Source organism: Macaca thibetana, chromosome 13, assembly GCF_024542745.1.
Source record: "Macaca thibetana thibetana isolate TM-01 chromosome 13, ASM2454274v1, whole genome shotgun sequence".
Classification (NCBI taxonomy): Eukaryota; Metazoa; Chordata; class Mammalia; order Primates; family Cercopithecidae; genus Macaca; species Macaca thibetana.
The window spans coordinates 89,381,672-89,392,597 of record NC_065590.1 but is presented as its reverse complement, the minus strand read 5'-3'; the positions used below and the strand labels follow the sequence as shown (position 1 = coordinate 89,392,597).

The following is a 10,926-nucleotide window of genomic DNA, read 5'->3' as shown; positions in this document are numbered from 1 at the left end:
CAAGACTGCAGGAAGCAAAGAACCATGGAATTAGGGACAAATGGCTCAAAACAGTGCTCTGCAGACACATGCATCTGTACTTTGCTTTCCAGAAGTCAAATGAAACTGTTGGAGCTTGGCGGGCTCCAGGTCTCAAGGGGAAGACCACCTTAGGCTTTAGCTTTTCCTCTGCCCTTCCTGCCTGCTGTTAGCCTCTCCTCTGGACCAACACCCCCTTTAAGGGGAAATCCTCTTTGAAGCCCACAAGATACTGTGAGGATTATTCCCTTTTTCTGATTTCCACCGTGGGTTTTTCATTAAGCAAAGAACAATTAGAAAACCCACAGATAACACAGGGTATTCAATAAGTTCAGGAAAGTGTTTTCTACCACCTCTTTGCCCCCATTCCCTCCCCAGCCCTTGGCTCAAGGCCTGGAGCTTGAATCTGCGTCGTCTCCCTAGGTGCTTGCCTGAGGTGAGTGGTCAGCGGGTGCTGGCTTGGAGGCAGCTGGCAGGGCGCATGCTGCGGGTGGGAACCCAGGGAACACTGGGCGCCTTAGCTTGGAGCAGCTGGCTCCAAGGAATTATTGCACGTCTGCACAACTTAAAAATCTGCAGTTTGGGGGCGGGAGGGGGAGCGCGGGGGTGGGTCCCGAAGCGTCCCATTTCTCCTGGCTGTTGATTGAGCGCTCTTGCTCAGTGCAGCGAGGCCAGCGATGCCTTCTGGACCACACGCTGTCCTCGCCGAGGTCGTGGTTTGTTTCTCAACGTCGGCTGAAGGCAACGTCCCCTGACTCCCTCTTCCATTCGTCCTTCGGAAAGGGGACCCGACTGGTTCCTCTTCTACAAATGAGGCGCATCTGCTTGGTGCAAATGTCCAGGCACTTCTGACTCGGTGAATCGAGGAATGAGACAGAGCATCTTGTTCTGCACTGTGCGTGAGTCTTCAGGCAGCGGGACCGGTAGCAAACATTGGCAGGAACTGGAGCTGTATGTATTCTCCTTCGCACTTTGTTTTAAAACAAGTTTGGGCCTCGCGACTTCCTGAGGAAATCCAGGCAAATTAGCAAAGTGTCGCTGGGGCCGCGACTTTAGAGAGGCGGTTGCCCCAACCGCCGGGGCCGCGGGGGAGGTCATCTTTTTCCAGCGCTTCGGGCCCAGGAGGGAGCGCAGGTGGGAGGTGCGGGGCGCGCTCCTGCTCCCAGCCGGACAGCGCCGGCCACTCCGGGGTGACTCTGCACTTGGGCATGGGCGGGGGCGCGCTGCCTGCAGGGCAGTGTCTCGGTCCATCAGTCTGTCCGCCTGTCTAGCGGTCGGAGCCCCGCAGTCCTCAGCCGCCCGCGCCCTCGGCCCGGGGCGCCCGGCTGCCAGCCCGAAGCGAGGGGCTGGCGGACTGCGACCAATGGGGCGGCGGCCGAGCGGCGGGCCCCGCCCCGCCCCGCCCGCAGCTCCCGGGAGCCTCGCTCCAGCTGGGCGGGACCGACGGACAGACGGGCCGAAGCGGGCCGCCCGGCTCTCCTCGCCGCCGCGGCGGCAGGCGCGGGGCTGCGCCGCGAGGCCTGATCCCTGCAGCGCTGGCGGACGGCGTCGCAGAGCGGAGCGAGCCGGATGCGCCCGGACTCCTGCAGGTACCTGGCTGGCGTCCCCACCTCACTGCGCGCTCCGGGGACTTCTCCGGGCGACCCTGCAACTTTACCGCGCCTTCCCCCACCTTTTGCTGCCACAGTCCCCTGTGGTCCAGGTCGCCGGTGGACGACCCCGAGGGTCTACGGCCGCAGGGCACTTTCTGTGCTGCTGGGCGCCTGGCTTGCGGCGTCCGCATGCTCTGGTGCCCAGAGCCCGCCGTCGCTGGAACCCCAAGGCTCCGCCTGTTGCGTGAGCTGCGGGCTGCTGAACCGGTGTCTGGGTTCCTTTGAAAGCCTCGGGGAAGGTATTTAGGATCAGCTTTCGGGGAGTGGGGTGGGCTATGGCCTTGGGGGAGGACCAGCTGGAGGCGGGAGAATCAATGAGCCGGAGAAAGGCGGCACCTCGCGCAGGGGTATCCCCGGGGCGTTTCCTTGGCCGGGAAGCCGTTCCTGCCCTTCCTCGAGAGGAGGCGCTTTCCTGGCGCTTGTAAATGCTTCCCGGGCCGTCTGCTCCGCCTTCTTTGTCGTTCTTCCCCTCCCCTTTGCCCTGCAGCTGTGCTAGGCGCCCCGCGACAGTTGCAGGGAAGAGTGAACCCAGGGTCCTTGCTCTTGTGCAGCCCTGCGCCCTGGGTTGGGGATGGCGTGGGGCTTGCAGCACAGGTGTGGAGTCACTTGCGGACTCAGCGTTTGGATCAGTGGCAGTGGTGGGGATGGGTGCCCCGGGGTCAGGAACTCCTCTTTTCCGCGCCCTTCTGGGTGGCTGCCCGACCTCCTGAGGCACCTTGGCTAGCAAGCGAGCCAGTCTTGCCGGCAGGGGCCGCGGCGAGCCTGGCTGGGCGCCTTTCGCATTGCAGGGCTTGTCCTGCACCCCCCACCCCGCTCTGTCCCTTCTCGTTCATTTGGAGAAAGGAGCACCTTTTGCATCCTTGATGTCTTCCCCCGTTTTTTTCTGGGGAGACCGAGCCGAAAGCTTCACTCGGGTGGCCCGCGGCAGGGGCCGAGGACAGCAAAGAGCTACCTCCACCTGCCAAAATGACCCAGGGGCCCTGGTTTGGTGCCAAGGCGCGAAGTTGGGGGAGGGGCGGTAGGTGTTCCTTACGTTCCTCCTGGAGAGTAGCTTTGCGGTTGGCCCGGAGCCTTCGGGTTTTTTGTCTTTCACCGTACCCTCTGAAAATACTGGGGCAGAGGAGGAAAACCAGTTCAGAAGCCTTTCCTGTTTCTTTCCCTGTATTTGCTCAAGCGATTTGCATAACCATTCACTTAGAACTGTGTAAGTCACTCCTAGTTGCCCCCCTTCTTAGACTATTTGCAAATATCTGCCCAGGTAAACAGGAAGCACGCACCTGTCTCCTTGCTGAAGGCATATGGTCTCATGCTTTGTCCTCCCTGCATATCTGGAGCCGAAGAGGTGGCTTTGATTCTCTATCTGAACTTGGTGTAATGTGTAGACTCCACTTCTTACCTGGGTTGTGACCTTCTTGAGGAGATTGACTCGTTCAGTATGCATTTCCAACCAGCCTGCCATGGGCCAGGCCCCAGGATGCACTCGGGGACAGACAGCAAATGGATGATATGATTTCTGCACCCAGTCTAGTCTGTTCTTTCTTTCTCACCAGCTTCCCTTCTTCTCTTGTTCTAATATTATGTTTGTCATTTACGAACTAGGAATTGTCAATATTGGGATACGGAGAAGGTTATATGGAAGTGCCATAGAGGCCAAAGCATGTTGTGAATATACTAAGGAGACTTGTGGGATCTGTTTTAATTGAATCTTTTGTCTGAGCCATTATTGCCTGAATAGAGCCATTGATGAATGCAGCTACGCTAAGGTTTTGCTGGTCAAGCGTATGAGGGCAAATTGGGAGGTCAGAATCAGTCTTTGTTCTCTTCTGAAATATTATTAAAACCCCAAAGCTCTGGAGCTTGAGTTTGCCAGCAAGGCACCAACAGTATCATCGTCTTCTTTTAAGAAGGAAGGGGAAGAGTGGGAACTGCAGCTCCCTCCTGTCTTCAGTGGGTTTTGCCCTTCACTGTAATTCTTCACAGACGTGCATCCCTCTGTTCTACCACCCATCTCAATCTGCCCTGTGTCTGGCATTTGCTGTTGGAATGTGTGTCAGCTTTGAGACAGTAGGCACCAAAGGGTTTTGCTCCTTCTTTTCCTTCTTCTGTTTTTTAGTAGATAACATTTATTGGCTGCATACTATATATCAGATACTCTGCTAGGCACTTTTCCAGGCATTATCTCATTTAATTCTCATAAGAACTGCATGAGGATGTGATGCTTGCTTTCTTCACTGCAGTATTGCTGTGGGAGCCAGCAGTAGATGGAACCCCCCAGGTGCATGTTGAGTCAGATAGGAGGCCAATGGGAAATGGCGGGCCTGAAGTCTCACTAGCAGGAAGATTGGCTCTGCAGGTTAGGTTGAAGCAGAGGAGAAGGTGGGTGTGTTTACTGACTCTGTTTATCAGGTGTCAGGAAAGTGGATCTTCCAGAGTGCCACCTGTGTGAAATACCCACAAAGAAACATCACAGAGAAGAGAATAGGATGTGGGGACCTGGTTTCCAGCTCTGATATGTATTTCTTTAAGGCTCCTTGACTTGATGTGTCATTTTGCTAATCTGGGTCTTGGTCTGTTTAGCTACATTGATCTAGATCTCTAATATTTATTGTTACCCTGTACTAGGCACTAAAAGCTGAAAACTTTTACATGTATTAACTCGTTTCATCCTGATGACAATCTTAGGATGATAGGTTCTATTATTACCCTATTTTAGAGGAGGAGAGAGGGAAAAACTGAGAAACTTGTACAAGGTCACCCAGCCCGGAAAAGGTGAAGCTAGGATTCTATCCCTGGCAGTCTGACTGCAGAGCCACTGTGAGATTCAGTCTTCCTCATTTATTGCTACAGTTCCAACACTGTACCCTGTGCTTAGTGGGATCTCGGACTGCGTTTGTTGCACAGTGACAGAGGGGGCTTGCAGTTATCAAGTGACTTTTGGGTCCCATGTCTCAGCCTTAAAAGGAACCTTAAAGACTGCATTAGCAAAATATTATTTTTGCCTTTGACAAAATAGTCTGCTTTTCAGTGAAATTCTGCCCAGCTGGTTAGGAAAAAAGGAAGATAAACCATAAAGATCATGGGCCAGGGAAACATTATGGTGATTTTCAGAAAATACGTTGATCAATATAAGAAATTCAGAAAAATCACAGAACACTTTGCACTATGACTCACTTTTGTCAGGTAAATCAACCAGTGACCAATTCACAAGTACTTAATGTATGGGTGCTAAGTGCCCAGTACTACAGGCAATGAAGGTAGGTAGAATCTATGATGTGGTCTTTGAGCTTGAACTTGTAGTGGATCTGGAGACTCCAGATCAATGAGACAAGATAGAACAATACAAGATACTAAATACTTAAGTCCTGATAAAAATCACAATGACTCGGTCACATTTGTACAACATATTGTGGTTTGTAGGAACCAGTCCTCAGAGCAACTGAGAGTTATAAGCTGTAGGCAGGATGGAAGTTAGGAAGCCCATATTGCTGATGAAGAAATTAAGGCAAAGTGAGCCTTGAACCTGGACACAGTCAGGGGTCATCTGACTTGAAGTCCAGCATCTTTCTGCCTTACTTCTGTCTGGAGCTAGGGAGCAGAACAGGAGGACAGCGAGTTATCCAGAGTCCTTGGGGAGTGGGGGACTGAGTTTGAATTTCATCCTGGACCTGGCCTTTGCTTGCCGGTCTGGACTACCCTGGGTGCTTAGTGGAGGCAGGGGATGGGGAGTAAGTACAAGCTGGGGAGGAGGAGAAAGAGGAGAGTGTTGTTTTATTTTTTCAGGGGCCTGCTGTTTGGTGAAGCCTGGAGTGAATACTCAATTATCATGAACATAATAACAAGGCTTAAAATGTACAATAAAGTGTAGAAGCTGATTTAGAATTTTCATCCCTGTTTTTCTTTATCATTTCTCTAGATCATCTTTTGAAACTTTTTAGCATACCTGCACATTATACTTTTTTTTCACAGTTGTTAAGAGGATCAAAATCTGCAGATTATAAAAGTAAACTCCTTAATAAGCTAAAAATAGTTACTAGACTAGGTTGTGGTATTTTTCTTGTGGGCAAGAGGTCTCATTCTCTTTGGAATCCTGCACAGCTTGCACTATGATTTGCTTTGAGGAGATACTGTATAAATATTGTTTTCAGTTGCACAAGTATTGAATGATAAAGGCATAAGGATCTGGAGACTCCAGATCCTTTTAGCCAATAATGTTATAGTTAAGCAGTTAATGTTGGCAGCAGCCAGCTTCAGTGAGTTTGGTGAAGTCCCAAATGAATGAAGTATCTTGCTGACTGTCCTACCAATCAGTCATCCGAGCACTTACCAGATGCTCACCAAAGGTGACATAATGATTAACTTACATAGTCACATATATATATTCTCATTATATATTCAAATCTGTACATACATTCATTCAACAAGTATTTGAGTACTTACATGATGCTATGTACTATGCTAGGTGCGGGGTATACTGTGGTAAAGGAAACGGGGGTGGGGTGGGGTGGGGTGGGGTGAGAAGTGGGAGGAGACAGGCATTAAACAAACCAATGCAAAATTTAAGTGGTGGTAAGTGCTCTAAAGGACTTCATGGGAGAGAGTAACAAGGGTAGGGAGTCACTAGTTTAGATGAGAGGGTCAGGAAAGACCTTTCTAAAGAGGAGACATTTCATTTTGAGTGATGAAAGGAGTCCATTAAGTGAAGAGTGGGAGAAAGAGAATTCCAGGCTGAGGATTCTAAGGCAGGAATGAGCACTGAACCTCTTTTTGTTCTATTCAGGAACTTCAGGAGAACAAGGGTGGGGACAGCTGGGAGGAAGTTGTAGAAGAGGGCCGGCCGGGGTCAGATCAAGCTGTGCCCTTTAGGTCAAGTTCAAGGTCTTATGGTTTATTCTGAGGGCTGTGAAAAATGGATTTGCAGAAGGTGAGTGTCACGAGCCAATTTAAATTTATACAAGATTGCCTGGGAAGGCTGTGAAGAACAGATAGAAGAATAGACTGGAGAGGTGCAAGCATGGGAAGCAGAAGCCTCTTTTGGAGGTGTGTTGCAGAAGTGGGACCTAAAGTGAGATTGGACTGGCTTGAAAGGTGAATGGAGGTGAGGAAATGCAGACCATACACATATAGCGTGGTTGTGAAAGGGAGCAGAGACACAGGATGGGTGTGGGGGCAGGTTTGTGTCTATGTGGAAGGCAACCTTTTCTGAGGTTAGGGATGTGAGTCCAGCTTCTTGGCAAATTAACACATATATACCTCTGTATGTAGTTACATAGCACTTCTAGAAGATTAGACATTTGAATCCTATCTCTGGCTCTATCTCAAAATCTAGGTAACTTTAAGCATGTCACTTTGAGTACTTCTAGAAGATTAGATATTTGAATCCTAGCTTTGGTTCTGTCCCCAAATCTGGGTAACTGAGCATATCACTTGTCCTTCCCTGTTTTTTTTTTTTTTTTTTTTTTTTTTTTCTTACTGCCTGGTGATTTTATAATTTCTTTTAAAAATGCAATCTTCCTGCAATGGTCTTTAATAACATTATTTATATGTGTTAATTTGGATTATTTTTTATAAATTGAATTAGCAGAATGATGAATGGGGATGTAGGAACATTTGTGGTGGGATTCTAAGCATTTGCTCACTGTTGATCATGGATAAGCTGCTTTCAAATTAGCTTAAATGAAGAGACACTAATAATAAAGTCTGGAGACAGTTTACTGTGAGGAGACAGTAACCCTTCCAATGTAGATGGGATAAGGACTGATGGAGAGCCCTGGGCATGGTTATGAGCCACTTTTTGTGTTTCAGTGGGACTCCCCTCCTTACCTGGTCTTCTTCATTGCATGAGACACTTCCTCTGGATGCATGGATATCTGTTAAAAAGATAAGAGAGGTAAATCTGGTCTGTTTTCTGAGAACCGATTTGTGTTAGGGTTTTCTAGACAAGCAGAACAAATAGGATGTGCATACGTTAGAAAGAGATTTATCATAAGAAATTGGTTCACACAATTATGGAGACTGGCAAGTCCAAAATTTGCAGGATGGGCCAGCAGGCTGGAAACCTAGGAGAGCCAACACTCCATTTCAAGTTTGGAGGCAGTTGCTATACAGCCTGGAAGAGCTGATGTTACAATGAAGTCCGAAGGCAGGCTGCTGGAAAATTCTTTGCTGTTTGAGGGAGGCCAGACTTTTTGTTCTGTTCAAGCTTTCAGCTGATTTGATGAAGCCCACCAGCATTATAGAAGGCAATCTGCTTTACTCAAAGCCTACGAATTTATATGCCAGTGTCTTCCAAAATACCCTCAGAGAAACACTCAGAATAATGTTTGACCAAATATCTGGGCACCCTGTGACCCAGCCAAGTTAACACATAAAATTAACCATCACATCACATTTAACAGAATATACTGGCCTAAACATCAAAAATGGCCATCACAGATAGCCTGATGGGGCATTGAAGAAGGATAGAGTATCCAGTGATGAATTTCTAGTTGTAGGGAATGAGAGTATAAATAGGACCATAGAACAGAAAGTTACTCCAAAGATCAGTCAAGTCATTTGCTGCCTCTGAACTTTAGGAATGCTGGCTTAAATCCTGGCAAATAATTAGTGTATTGAGACAAAAGAATGCCAGCAGACTAAATTTGGGGCTTCAACATGCTTATATATTTTTTACTTTTATTCCGCTATGGACTGGACTGGCTTTCCTAAGCCCTGATGGACATGCCATGGTGAACTGAAAAGCATTTCCTATGATTTACTTGAGATAAAAATGTAATTGGCCAAAGAGATGGGAGAACTTCATGGTTAAAGACTGTTGTTTGTAGATTTGGATTGAGTGGAGATGTTGTGGCAAAAGCATTTCATTATTCTTGTCTTTGAGTTCAAAGGCAAAACACTTCTTGGCAGTGTTTTTTTTTTTTGTGGGTTTTTAAGATCTGAGTTTTCTAAGTGTGGTACCTTCATGCGGCCACTGACATAAGACCCCAGTCTTCTTTCCCTTGGTGCTTAGATGTTACGAAGATGAGATTCAACCCTGAGGCTCAGGCCTGAGCCTCCATGACAGAGCTTGTCTCCTCTGGGATAAAAGGATAAAAAGAAAGTACCATGTATGGCAGTGTTCATCTGTGTGTCCCATCCATCTATCCATCCATCCATCTATCCATCCATCCATCCCATTCTTCCACCCAGCCATTTAAATGTCCATCCATCCATCCCATTCTTCCACCCACCCATTTAAATGTCCATCCATCCATCCCATTCTTCCACCCACCCATTTAAATGTCCATCCATCCATCCATCCATCCATCCATCCATCCATCCATCCACCCACTCACCCACTCACCTTTGCCACAGTGTAAAAAGGTATCGGTGTTCCCATGCCCTCTTATCTTCTCCTTAAACCACAATTCCTATAAAGTAGGCTCTTTTGAGATGTGAACTTAGGAGTCTTGTCAAAGTTTATGCAAAACCTGAGAACTTTGTTTTTTAAGCAGGTTCCCCAGACTTCTTGATGTAATTAGAAATTGAATGTCAGTGTGGTGCATCTTTTTGGTGATGAGCACTGAATTTTCTTCTCCCAGTCTCTCTAGATTTAAAGCAGCACACGTTGCCTTCTCATGTAATTTTTGTTTTATTATTTTTTCTCTTCTTTTATTATTATTATTGTTTTTATTTTTCCATAAGTTATTTGGGTACAGGTGGTGTTTCGTTACATGAGTAAGTTCTTTAGTGGTGATTTGTGAGATTTTGGTGCACATATCACCCGAACAGTATACACTGCACATTATTTGTACTCTTTTTTTTTTATTTTTTTATTTTTTAAATTTATTTATTATTATTATACTTTAAGTTGTAGGGTACATGTGCATAACGTGCAGGTTTGTTACATATGTATACTTGTGCCATGTTGGTGTGCTGCACCCATCAACTCGTCATTTACATCAGGTATAACTCCCAATGCAATCCCTCCCCCCTCCCCCCTCCCCATGATAGGCCCCGGTGTGTGATGTTCCCCTTCCTGAGTCCAAGTGATCTCATTGTTCAGTTCCCACCTATGAGTGAGAACATGCGGTGTTTGGTTTTCTGTTCTTGTGATAGTTTGCTAAGAATGATGGTTTCCAGCTGCATCCATGTCCCTACAAAGGACACAAACTCATCCTTTTTGATGGCTGCATAGTATTCCATGGTGTATATGTGCCACATTTTCTTAATCCAATCTGTCACTGATGGACATTTGGGTTGATTCCAAGTCTTTGCTATTGTGAATAGTGCTGCAATAAACATACGTGTGCATGTGTCTTTATAGCAGCATAATTTATAATCCTTTGGGTATATACCCAGTAATGGGATGGCTGGGTCATATGGTACATCTAGTTCTAGATCCTTGAGGAATCGCCATACTGTTTTCCATAATGGTTGAACTAGTTTACAATCCCACCAACAGTGTAAAAGCGTTCCTATTTCTCCACATCCTCTCCAGCACCTGTTGTTTCCTGACTTTTTAATGATCACCATTCTAACTGGTGTGAGATGGTATCTCATTGTGGTTTTGATTTGCATTTCTCTGATGGCCAGTGATGATGAGCATTTTTTCATGTGTCTGTTGGCTGTATGAATGTCTTCTTTTGAGAAATGTCTGTTCATATCCTTTGCCCACTTTTTGATGGGGTTGTTTGTTTTTTTCTTGTAAATTTGTTTGAGTTCTTTGTAGGTTCTGGATATTAGCCCTTTGTCAGATGAGTAGATTGCAAAAATTTTCTCCCATTCTGTAGGTTGCCTGTTCACTCTGATGGTAGTTTCTTTTGCTGTGCAGAAGCTCTTTAGTTTAATTAGATCCCATTTGTCAATTTTGGCTTTTGCTGCCGTTGCTTTTGGTGTTTTAGACATGAAGTCTTTGCCCATGACTATGTCCTGAATGGTACTACCTAAGTTTTCCTCTAGGATTTTTATGGTATTAGGTCTCACATTTAAGTCTCTAATCCATCTTGAATTAACTTTCGTATAAGGAGTAAGGAAAGGATCCAGTTTCAGCTTTCTACTTATGGCTAGCCAATTTTCCCAGCACCATTTATTAAATAGGGAATCCTTTCCCCATTTCTTGTTTCTCTCAGGTTTGTCAAAGATCAGATGGCTGTAGATGTGTGGTATTATTTCTGAGGACTCTGTTCTGTTCCATTGGTCTATGTCTCTGTTTTGGTACCAGTACCATGCTGTTTTGGTTACTGTAGCCTTGTAGTATAGTTTGAAGTCAGGTAGCGTG

The 10,926-nt window shown here is 46.6% G+C and overlaps 1 protein-coding gene across 3 annotated transcripts in view; it reads left to right on the top strand.

Moving 5' to 3' along the window:
• The first annotated feature begins 719 nt into the window (after positions 1-719).
• The window catches only part of KCNS3 (potassium voltage-gated channel modifier subfamily S member 3), a 55,473-nt gene continuing 45,266 nt past the window's right edge, over positions 720-10,926 (top strand). Inside the window, exon 1 of one of the 3 annotated variants that reach the window (XM_050754740.1) lies at positions 720-969. The gene's annotated coding sequence lies outside the window, so the exon portion shown is untranslated. Of the gene's footprint in view, positions 970-1,457; positions 1,608-1,883; positions 1,910-10,926 lie in introns of those variants that run through there. The other 2 variants (XM_050754738.1, XM_050754741.1) reach the window with 2 other exon arrangements.